The following is an 11210-nucleotide window of genomic DNA, read 5'->3' as shown; positions in this document are numbered from 1 at the left end:
GGAGGCTAGAATTGAGAAACATTATTGGATAATTCTTATAATTGACATTTCTCTGGGCCAATCGGAATCTTAGCACTTTTTCTCTTGGCCAATCGGAATCTTAGCACTTGCGTCAGAATCTTGAAGCACACAGCGTCAACCACGCGAGTCTGATGGAAACTCATAACGTGTAGGAATCGTATGTGAAATTCGAGGTAAGTCAAGCTTTTTGGAGCAAAAACAAAAGCTATTTGTTTGCTTGATTCAAGTAACGTTAGCTACCGCTTTTTATGTGATATAATTTACAATAATATTGTATTGTCTATGGGTGGAACGGTACATGTAAGTTATTCGTATTGAACCGAAACTGTATGGGTGTCACGGTTCGGTGCACGAATTTGCACAGAGAATACACGGGAAAAAAAAAAAAACTCTAGATAGCGATAAATTTAGCTCTATTCACGTTTGGTGTGAACGCAGCATAATAAACAGGCTGCGATGTCAAGATTGTAATGCTGTAGTGTGTGTGAGTGAGAGAGAGAGGCGCGCGGGCGGGTTCGAACATTGGAAACAAAAACATACTCCATCATTTTGTTAATACAGGACATCATTCAAACTGCAAAGTGTTTACTTATTTGTGTACACTCGCAATCAAATACAACATTGTGCTTTTGTCACACTCTAAACTCTTGTCAAACTGTAACCTACAACTGTCACCCAACCAAAAACACACACACACACACAGTTTTAAAAGCAAAACATTTATCCAACCCCATTTCAAAACAGTCTGTGGGTTCTATCTTTTGGACATTCATCATATCGCATTGGTTTTCATTTCTTGTCCTCAGAGCACTAATCTGTTTATTTTTAAGTTACACATTCTACGTTGCTTAAAAAAGAAAATCAAATGTGTTTTTAATGGTAGTATTATATTATACGGAAATCAATTATTTATAATTCAGATGAGAATAAAGTTAGGGTTAATTAAAATTAAGGAAAACAAATATATTGATCTGAAATATAGCAAATTAATTTTAAATTCATTCAGGTACAATTACCAAACATATCTCAAGGTCTTTTTATTAATAAACTAATTGTATAAAACTATTGTCAGTGCACTACAAATAAACTGGTTCTAAGACTTTATTAATAAAACTCATTTAAAAAATACAAGGCTTAAGACAATGATAAAAATGCTATCTATATTTTTGTTTTGCTTTTCACTCCATTGTACCGAAATCGTACCGAACCGTGATGTCTGAACCAAGGTATGAACCGAACCGTGACTTCTGTGTACCGTTCACCGTATGAATGGTTTCCAAAACGGTACAAAAACTATTATTTTACTCGAGGGGAGGTGGAAAATGAGCTTAATTCCCCAAATGGTGGAATATCCCTGTAACGTTAGCTAGGCTTATCGTTAGCCGGGTATCCAATCATCCATCTCCCCCCCCCCCCGGCAATACTGTCACCTTTTTTACTCTGAGGAGTTTGCAGGTATGGTTATTTTCCACCATCTGGCCAAATGGTGCTGAGCATGATGAGAATTGGTTCTAGTAGCATTTACACTTGAGCACGGTTCTGCAATAGCCATTCCGGAAAGTGAAAAATTGTTCAGAAAACGCTCCTTTGGAAAGAGAATAGATAGAACAGTCATAGACCGAGAAGGTGATACACATGCATCTAAGCATCTAAGTTATAGAATCTGGCTAAGGTGTTAGGGGAAGCCCAGCCTGTTGGCAGACAGATGTCCTCAAACAACATGCCCTTAGGCATGCCCAGGAGGAGGCCATTCTCCTGGTGGAATGAGCCTTTACACCCATGGGACACTATGTCTTGTGAATCGTAAGCGAGCAAAATGGCATCCACAAACTAGTGAGAAAGTCTTTGCTTGGAGAGGGCTAAACACTTTGAATGGCCAGAAAAGAAAACAAAAAATTGTTGAGTTTACAGGGTGATAATCTGAGCTCTAAAGGGGGTGGCCAGCAGTTTGGGCACATAATCCTCTCTGGGCTAGAGAATGGTTTTTGATAAGCCTGGTCAAAACTGTAACCGACAAGGCCTGAGGGTCCCCGACACATTTGTCTGAAGCCAAAGCGAGTAGCAGCACAGTCTTCAAGGAGAGTAAGCATAAGCTTTCACAATTCTACAATTCACTGCCATTTTAGCTTTAAAACATTTGATAAAAAACAAATAAAAATATTATCTTTATATTTCTTCATTAAAGACATGATTTCCTTTAAAAGTTCTAATGTCAGTCTGGTTAAATGACCAGGTCAGGGTGGGGTTAGGGTCAAACTTAAGCATAAGTGGCCCTTAGTGTCTCAAATGGGGAACCTGTAAGCGCATTCAGCACTTACGCTCAAGTCCCAGACTGGGATCATCTCGCAACACACAAGAACATACTGCACACAGAAAAACCACCCAAGGGGTCATAACTGGTCACTATGGCAGTGCAGTACACTATAAGCATGGATGTAATAAGTACTGCATTCAAACATTTGCAAAAGCAGAGTATTGTTTGTTTGGGGCATCGTACTGGATCCTCACCCCAGGAGGGTTGAGGGGTCCTGGCCTGTAGTATGGTGTCAAGCTTCTGGCTGCAACATCCCATGTATGTCAGATGAGTCCGTTCAGGGGCCAAGCATGAAGTCTCCACAATTCCAGTTGGGGATGTCAGATCGTGCCTCAAGCAGAGAGCTTTCGAGAGCAGATCCCTCCTCAAGGGAATTTCCTACAGGGAAGTATCCAACAGCTATACCTGTGTGTTAGGTAACATGGTTTCTCTGTCTTCCCAAATTTTACACAGCACTTGGTGTAGCAAGTGGACAAAAAGGATCACACATTTGAGTTTCGCTGGCGGTTTTATTTGCTAGGGTGTCGAGGACAGAGGAGCCTGGGTCATGGAGTACCAGAGGCGACAGTGCATAGTCTCCAGGGAGGCAAACAGGTCCACCTCGGCTTCCCAAATACCTCCCAATTCCTCTGAACCATCTGAGGATGAAGTCTCCATATGTGCATCTTTGTGACAACTTTACAACTGGCCACTTGGCCGAGTGCAACACCCTTCTGATAGAACGCAGGTGTTCTCCAAATACTGCAGCTAGCAGTAGGAGACTTAAGCAAGAGTGACTCACCTGAGGATAGATTGAGGGTGTTCATCAGTCAGACAGTCGAGTTATAATCGCAAGAAGGAAACTCGCCGACTGGGCATCAACATGCTTTTCGCCCAAAAGCCTTTGAGGCCCAAATACTTCAGATGGTTAAGCAGCAGTTCCCTGTGCTTGCATGCTTGTTGCTTGGATTGAGCTAAAAACAACCAGTTATAAATGGCTCAGGGAGGAGAGGGGATTGGCATGAGCTTTCCCAGAAAGCAAACCGAGAGCAAAATGTTTTAAGTTTCATGTGCTTGTTACAATCAATCTCGACGAGCCCTGTATAAGCTAGGGCTCAGTCCTGGCAATAAACAGCACTCATTTAGGAGGAGGCACGCAAGGCCTGGGCTGGTAACAAATTCTCCTAAATCCATAGTACAGGGGTACACGATAGACGGACTCCGAAAACGGACCAAAGGACAATTCAATTTGGACCGAGATCAAAATCTTTGTACTAGTTATCTGACATCTGGCTAATTAATTGTGTAGGCTTATGCGTGTGGAGCTGAAATAAATTGCATCCAGCGACTTGTGCTTATTCCCTCACTGAACGTGCTTTATTCTCGCTCCGCATGTGTTGCCTCTCTCCCCTCTATGGAGGTGCCACATAAAGCCTGAACTGTACTTAGTTGAAGGCACAGTTATTATAACAACATTAGCCGAGACACCACTACAGATACTGGCATCTTTTGCTTAAACACACTGCAGAAAACAAAAATGAAGCAAAGAGAAACTATCTCTCTGATGTGTGATTCAGACAGTTCTGCTAAGCCAGGTTTGTGTCAGGACAAGTTAATGTGAGGCCTTTAGACTATAATGTTTTTTCTGTCTAAATTTAACTTCATTAATAAGCATGTTAGCCTTTCATAATAAACAAACAGATAATTGTTCTAATTTTGTGAAAATTAATCAGAGATGTCATCATGGCATGGGTGGCAAGAAAACCGGTTTATACATAAATTAAACAAACAGTATTTTTATGCTACATTATTATGTAAATTGTAAGTTTATTTGTTCATTACTAGATACTCACTTTAAGGAAAATATAAAAATTCAGACTTCAGACTTTCATTCTTTTACATTTGTATACATTTGCTCTCAGGGGACACACTTGAACCCCCATACAGTATTTTATCCATCAAAAGGCCTCCTATGCTATGTCCCATACATATTCTGTATGTAAAATAATTTAAACACAAAACGTCTCGGGTTATGACTATAACCCTTGTTCCCTGAGAAGGGAACGAGACACTGCGTCGTCCTGCCACGCCCCTTAACGCCTGTGAGCGGCTTGCTTCATCGCTAGGCTAATGTGTGTGTGTACCGGCGTCACTTTTATGCATCCGGTTATGCCGTCACATGTTACGTCATGACGCAACACCAATCAAGATTGGAATAGTTTCATTCATAATTCAGAGGCGCACGCTAAGGAGCGTTCCCCAAAGAGTCGTTTTCAACGACGCAGTGTCTCGTTCCCTTCTCAGGGAACAAGGGTTATAGTCATAACCCGAGACGTTCCCTTCCGAGGGAACTCGCACTGCGTCGTTGAAAACGACTCTTTGGGGAACGAATGCCCACTAGGCCACGCACCGAAAAAAGGCCTGCCCTAGAGTGAAACTGAACTCAGGCACTCAACTAGGACGAGAGCACACGTGCGCCAGGCGTACTAGGGAGGTGCAGACTATAAAACCTGATGAAAGTGTGCGGGGTAGCCCAACCGGCTGCCTCACAGATCTCCTGGAGGGGCACTCCCGATAAGAGAGCCCTAGAGGACGCCATGCCTCTAGTTGAATGAGCCCTTATGGCCAAGGGTGAAGGCAAATTGCGCACCTGTAGGCCGAGATAATAGCCTGAACAATCCAATTACTAATGGTTTGTTTCAAGGCAGGGAGCCCCTTCTTAGGTGACCCAAAACACACTAACAGTTGGTCCGACCTCCTCCAAGAAGAGGACCTCTCGAGGTAAATGCCCAAAGCTCTGACAGGGCAGAGCAAATGGAGCCTCTCTTCTTCTGCCGACACATGAGGTGGAGGATGAAAAGCCTGCAGGACCGTAGACCGTGCCGCGTTAGAAGGCACCTTAGGCACATAGCCAGGTCTCGGGTGCAGAATGGCTTTAACTCCGCCAGGGTCAAACTCCAAGCAAGCTGGTGTTATTGCCAGGGCTTGAAGATCTCCCACCCTCTTTAGAGAGGTAATAGCTAAGAGAAAAGCCATCTTGAACGTCAGGTCCTTGGGCGAAGCCGACTGAAGGGGTCCGAAGGGGGCCAGGGATAACCCTTCGAGAACCACCGCCAGGTCCCAGGCAGGAACCCTGGACCTGGTTGTCGGTCTCATCCTCCATGTACCATGGAGAAAACGAATGACCAGCTGGTGCCTCCCCAGAGGCCCATCACTCAGTGGTGCATGGAAAGCCGAAATGGCAGCCACGTACACCTTAAGTGTGGAAGGGGAGAGACCACGCAGAGAAACGATTTTGAAGAAACTCCAGAACTGAAGCCACCGGGCAGTTAACTGGATCTAATTCATGTTCTCTACACCAAGTGGAGAACACATTCCACTTGAGGCCATATAATCTCCTAGTAGACGGAGCCCTAGAGCCAAGTATGGTTTCAACCACCCCCCGCTGATAGACCAGCATTTAGGTACTGAACCCCCTCAGGGGCCAGACCCACAGTTTCCACAGCTCTGGACGAGGGTGGAAAACTGTGCCCCCTGCCTGAGACAACAGATCCCTCCTCAGAGGAATCTGCCGTGGCGGAGCTATCAGGAGTGAAATTATGTCTGAGAACCATACTCGGGCCGGCCACATCGGAGCAACCAAAAGTAGACTGATGCCCTCTTGGCGGACCATTTCCAGGACTCCCGGGAGCAGAGCGATCGGGGAAATGCGTACAGGCGAGGCCTCGGCCAGGCCTGTACCATGGCATCCAACCCCAGTTGGGCTGGATGTGAGAGGAAGAACCAAAGTGGACAGTGGGACGTCCCTCGAGACGCGGATAGATCCACTTCCGATGGTCCAAATTTGTCCCCTATCGACTTCACCACCTCTGGATGAAGTCTCCATTCCCCGGGCCTCAGCCCCTGCCTCGACAGGATGTCTGCTCCCTGATTCTGAACCCCGGAACATACATTGCTCTGATAGACAGTATTTTCCCTTGGGACCAAAGAATTATCTGATGCGCCAGTCTGCACAGAGGGCGCGATCCGAGTCCCCCTTGTTGGTTCAGATAAGCTACCACTGATGTATTGTCCGAACGTACTAGGACATGGTAACCTTAGATGTCTGGAAGGAAGCTCCTCAGAGCCCTGAACACAGCCAACATCTCTAGACAGTTTATGTGCCAAGAATGATGATGGTCCTGCCACAGACCCCTGGCAAAGCGGCCGTCCATGACCGCGCCCCAGCCAGTGAGGGAGGCTTCTGTCGAAACGGTTTTCCGGCGACATGACGCTCCCAACACTGGCCCTAGGGACAGGAACCAAGGTTTCTTCCATATTAGCAGAGAACGAAGGCATCTGCGCGTTACTCTGATTATACTGAAATGGATTCCCCTTGGGGAAAACCCCTTGGCTTTCAGCCACCACTGGAGGGGCCTCATGTGTAGAAGGCCCAAAGGTATAATGTTGGATGCCGCTGCCATGAGGCCCAGCAGTCTTTGAAACTGCTTTACAGTGATGGCCTGGCCTAGTTTTAACCCGGACACCATCGCCAGAACGGACTCGATACGTGCAGGAGACATGCGTGCCTGCATCGTAACCGAGTCCCACACAACACCCAGAAACGTTGTGCACTGGGATGGTTGTAACACACTCTTTTTTGTGTTGAGTCTCAACCCCAAACTTCGAATATGGCCAAGGACGACATCTCGATGCCGAACCGCCATTTCTCGAGACTGGGCCAGAATGAGCCAGTCATCGATAAAATTCAGTATGCGGATGCCCTGAAGTCTCAGAGGAGCAGGAGCTGCATCCATACATTTGGTGAATGTGCGGGAGAGAGTGCTAGGCCGAACGGAAGAACCCGATATTGGTAAGCTTCGCCCCGAAGCGAACCTCAGGAACCTCCTGTGACATGGAAGGATGGGTACATGAAAATAGGCATCTTTTAGATCTATCGTGACAAACCAGTCCTCGGATCTGATCTGACTCACGATGACAGGAATGGTAAGCATTTTGAACCTGAACCTCCTCAAAGGCCGGTTCAAAACTCTGAGATCTAAAATCAGCCTCAACCCCCCATCCTTTTTTGGAACTATAAAGTACCGGCTGTAAAGACCGGACTCCCTGTCTGAATGAGGAACACGTTCTATGGCCTCCTTCAGCAGCAGAGATTGCACTTCTTGTTCCATCACCTGAGCCTGCTCCAGAACCACTGTAGTCTGCACCACCCCAGAGAATTTGGGGGGAGGCGGTGCCCGAACTGCAGTCTGTACCCTGATTTTATTATATGCAGGACCCATGCAGATATGTTGGGAAGATGATTCCATGCCTCTACAAAATCTACTAAGGGAACCAGCCTCTCAAGGCTGGTCTCGGGTGTTTTTCGAGCACTGTTCTCGACTTCCTGAAGCGAGATACCGGCAGGATTTAGTCGATACAGTCCTTGTGACCACAATTGATGTGTGTTTTTTATTTTTTGACGCGAACGGCACGGTGTGCGTTCGCTGGAAATTGATGTGGCCCGAAGCGTCAGAGACGGCGGGAACCGACACCGATTTCCTGAGGACTCCGCTGCGAGAGCAACCTCGGTTGCTCTGCAGCGAGGGGACAGCCCTCCGAGGTTCTACCACCTCGGTAGGACCTCTTTCCCGAAGCTTCTACTAAGGGAACCAGCCTCTCGAGGCTGGCCTCGGGTGTTTTTCAAGCACTGTTCTCGACTTCCTGAAGCGAAAGACCGGCAGGATTTAGTCGATACGGTTTCTGTGACCACCATTGATGCTTGTTTTTTATTTTTTGAAAAAAATTGATGCTGGAAATTGATGTGGCCCGAAGCGTCAGAGACGGCGGGAACCGACACCGATTTCCTTAGGACTCCGCTGCGAGAGCAACCTCGGGGAACAGCCCTCCGAGGTTCTACCACCTCGGTAGGACCTCTTTCCCGAAGCTTCAACTAAGGGAACCAGCCTCTCGAGGCTGGTCTGGGGTGTTTTTCGAGCACTGTTCCCGACTTCCTGAAGCGGGAAACCGGCAGGATTTAGTCGATACGGTTCTTGTGACCACAATTGATGCTTGTTGTTTTTTTTGTTTTTTTATTATTTATTTTATTTTTATTTTTTTTGACACGAACGGCACGGTGTGCTTCGCTGGAAATTGATGTGGCCCGAGCGTCAGAGACGGCGGGAACCGACACCGATTTCCTGAGGACTCCGCTGCAGAGCAACCTCGGTTGCTCTGCAGCGAGAGGGACAGCCCTCCGAGGTTCTACCACCTCGGTAGGACCTCTTTCCGAAGCTTCTACTAAGGGAACCAGCCTCTCGAGGCTGGCCTCGGGTGTTTTTCAAGCACTGTTCTCGACTTCCTGAAGCGAAAGACCGGCAGGATTTAGTCGATACGGTTTCTGTGACCACCATTGATGCTTGTTTTTTATTTTTTGAAAAAAATTGATGCTGGAAATTGATGTGGCCCGAAGCGTCAGAGACGGCGGGAACCGACACCGATTTCCTTAGGACTCCGCTGCGAGAGCAACCTCGGGGGGGGGGACAGCCCTCCGAGGTTCTACCACCTCGGTAGGACCTCTTTCCCGAAGCTTCAACTAAGGGAACCAGCCTCTCGAGGCTGGTCTGGGGTGTTTTTCGAGCACTGTTCCCGACTTCCTGAAGCGGGAAACCGGCAGGATTTAGTCGATACGGTTCTTGTGACCACAATTGATGCTTGTTGTTGTTTTTTTTTTTTTTATTATTTATTTTATTTTTATTTTTTTTGACACGAACGGCACGGTGTGCGTTCGCTGGAAATTGATGTGGCCCGAAGCGTCAGAGACGGCGGGAAACCAACACCGATTGTGTGCGGCCATGTAAGCCCTACATATTAAAGCAGATGTATCTCTGCAGGGCTTACTAGGCAGCGCCGGGGTTTTAGCCCATATCCCGTGCCCCCAAAACATCGTCTGTAATCAAACACTGGGGCTGGAGATACGGGACGAATGCGGTTTACCCCACAATCTCGTTTTAGATATCTTTGTGGAGATCGGGGAAAAACGGCAAACCCCGGCGCTGAGGTTGTGATCTGTGCCGCAGGAAACGCACGTCTAATTTGCTTTCAACTTGCGTTCCCTGCTCATTTTGTGGCCAGCTGATATTCAGTCTGGCCACGGCACGCGTCACAACCTCAATCAGCTCCTCATAAGCTTGGCCAAAAACTGGCGTGCTTGGCTCACGGTCGTCCACATCGATGCTGAGCATATCCACTTCCTCGGAAGCAGTGAGCTCAAGCAACGGGACCTGATCATGGGCAGAAGAAGCCGCGACGCGGGCTTCTGCACCACTCACAGTAGGCTCGGGATCCTCAAACGAAGAATGAGAACGTGCCGCAGCAGTCTCATTCTCATCTGCAAAATCCCGCTGCGAACCCCGCGATTTCAATCGCCGCGCTGCCTCAACAGACGCGGGACCAAAACCGTGGGGAACGCGAGCCTGACCGTGCTCATCAAAGCACGCCAACCGGCACTCTCATGGGTAGTGCTTCACAACTTTTCACAGGCAGATCCCTCGAGAGCTGCCTGTGCGTGCTGCGCTCCCAAACAGTTCACACATAAAGCGTGCGTGTCCCTACACGTAATGAAACGAGGGCAGGGGTGCACGCACTTCTTGAACTGTTCGGTGGCCATAATATTTTTAAATCAGACAAACAACACCAAATAAGACAAACAATTTCAACATAGAGCGCTTGCTGAAGAGCGAAAGCTAATGTGTGTGTGTACCGGCGTCACTTTTATGCATCCGGTTATGCCGTCACATGTTACGTCATGACGCAACACCAATCAAGATTGGAATAGTTTCATTCATAATTCAGAGGCGCACGCTAAGGAGCGTTCCCCAAAGAGTCGTTTTCAACGACGCAGTGCGAGTTCCCTCGGAAGGGAACCTGGATGCTGTCATTCAGCTTCAAAACTGTTTATCATATTGTGAGAGTTTTGAAGAGACTATTTTGACGGTTTGGGACTTTTTTTTTATACAAATTACTGTTGCTGCCAATGTGGCAAGTTAAAAAAACTATAAAAAAATAAATATGTAATATATAATTTCTTAGCCATATGACCCTATGTAAGGTATTATTATCCAGATCTTTGCTGGTAAGGAAATGTAGAGACCAGTGCCCGGTTGCATAAAGCACCTTAAGTTTTTCCGTTAAGTGTGGGACTTAAGGCGTGATTTCCCCTTAACTAAGGGAATGATTTAAGGGTGTTGCATATAATCCCTTAAACAGTTCTCTTAGGTAAGGGAAACCGTTAAGTGTTTCACGGCAGCGATCCAGGTTTGCCGTTATAAAAATGTATTGTTGCCATAGATACGCTACTATACACAGTAACCTAGGAGCTTTAAAACAACGAATAGCGTACAATAGATAAAGAAATGGATAAGGAAAACAAAAAAAGAAAGCCAAATTGGACAGAGGATGAGAAGTGTATTCTTCTTGATGAATATGGGAAAAGAAAAGAAATTTTAAGAAGCAAATTTAATCCCGTTATAACTGCTGGCAAAAAAAATAAACAGTGGGAGGACATAACCGAGAAAATTAACGCACGGAACTTAGGAGTAAAGACTGTTTCAGAGGTAATTAAAAAATATGAAAACGTCTCTGTGGGGGCAAAAAAAGAAATAAGCCTTCATAAGAGGGAGTCCAACAAAACTGGTAAGAAAAAAATGCTCTTAGTTTTTTCCCTATTTTCTTCGCATGCACCGAGTGCATTTTGTTACCATATCACAGAGAGCTAACGATAACAAAACTGCAGGTGGAGGACCACCGCCAACAGAATTGTCAGACACTACTAAACTGGTCCAAGACATCCTTGGGGCAGACTCGCCTGTCCTGGCTGGCATCCCTGGCGGCTTAGAGAGTGAAGCGACTCAACCAG

This window comes from Xyrauchen texanus, chromosome 4, assembly GCF_025860055.1.
Source record: "Xyrauchen texanus isolate HMW12.3.18 chromosome 4, RBS_HiC_50CHRs, whole genome shotgun sequence".
Lineage (NCBI taxonomy): Eukaryota > Metazoa > Chordata > Actinopteri > Cypriniformes > Catostomidae > Xyrauchen > Xyrauchen texanus.
This window is presented reverse-complemented; position numbering follows the sequence as displayed.